We start from the raw sequence: 1,287 nt of genomic DNA, 5'->3' as shown, positions 1-1,287 counted from the left end.
TGTAAGGGGACACTTCTCCACTGATCTCCATTAACCACCAATTTAAGTGGACACTTGTCCACTAACCACCAATGTGAGAGGACATTTCTGCATCGACCATTAATGTAAGGGGCCAGTTCCCCCACTAACCCCAAATATAAAATCACTTTCCACTAACCACCACGTTTTTAATATAGGGGAAGAGGTTATTATAACAGGTATCAAATATGCTAGCTAGATAATTAGATGTCTGAAACAATATATATGTTTGCTTCACTCCATATCGTTTCATGCCACCTCGTTTCACAGTTTAGAGAACCAGTCCCAGTCTACCCAAGTCTGCTGTGACACCTTATTAAATGATTACAACTTTCCACATAATAATATATTTCTTAATTGGATAATAACACTGTTCTGGTGTTTTATTATTTTTGTTATTTAACAAGTCAAATAAATTATAATAGGCCATAACTTTAATTGTCCTGGGCATAGCTAAAAGGCATACAATTGTGCAGTATATCAAAATATAAAAGGAAATTTCAGGGAAAACTATTTTAAGGAGTAAATCCTAAATGGTGGAAATTAGAAACCATTGGTAGCACCAAATAAATACTTTATAAATGTAGCGTAAATGTAGCGTAAATGTAGGGTCCTAATGTTTTTGTGTTAAAGACTAGGACTCAGAAGACTGGTCTTTTAGATCCAGGAGATGCCATTGGAATGACTTATGCCTGGTACACACGGCAAGTTCTTTTTCCTTCCACCCAGCGAGCTGAATGGAAAAAAACTGAGGAGGTCTCTGTACTAACTATGCAATGTTAGTACAGTGATCTCCCGGCTGTGCTATTGTGTTCTGACAGGGGAACACCCCCCAGAATACACTGGTCAGCTGCTGGTTTTCCAGCATGCTCGTTTGACAGAGGCTGGTAGTGAGATTGGCTTCTGTCAGACAAGCACCCGTACACGCGGGCTGAAAGTTGTCCAGCTTCTACTGTAACTGTAATTTGGCCCGTGTGTATGGGGCTTTACCAGCAAACTGCTTATATTGCCCATAGTTATATTGATAAGCTATTTGCTGAGCCCCTATCTGCTATTTATTAGTAGAAGTGAATGGAAATGTTGAAACCACTGCCTGTGGGGTAATTGTGACTTTCTCATGACACTTTGCGCCAAGCAAGATAGCTATGGCTGTTTAGGGGGCATAGCTAGTCACTCAAAAGGGAGATCTCCGTACCAAAGTTCCAAACATTTGCATGTCATTTTTGATTACAGTAGATTACACTCATTAGAAACAACATTTTGCAGGTC

This window comes from Aquarana catesbeiana, linkage group LG01 (assembly GCF_042186555.1).
Source record: "Aquarana catesbeiana isolate 2022-GZ linkage group LG01, ASM4218655v1, whole genome shotgun sequence".
Lineage (NCBI taxonomy): Eukaryota > Metazoa > Chordata > Amphibia > Anura > Ranidae > Aquarana > Aquarana catesbeiana.
This window is presented reverse-complemented; position numbering follows the sequence as displayed.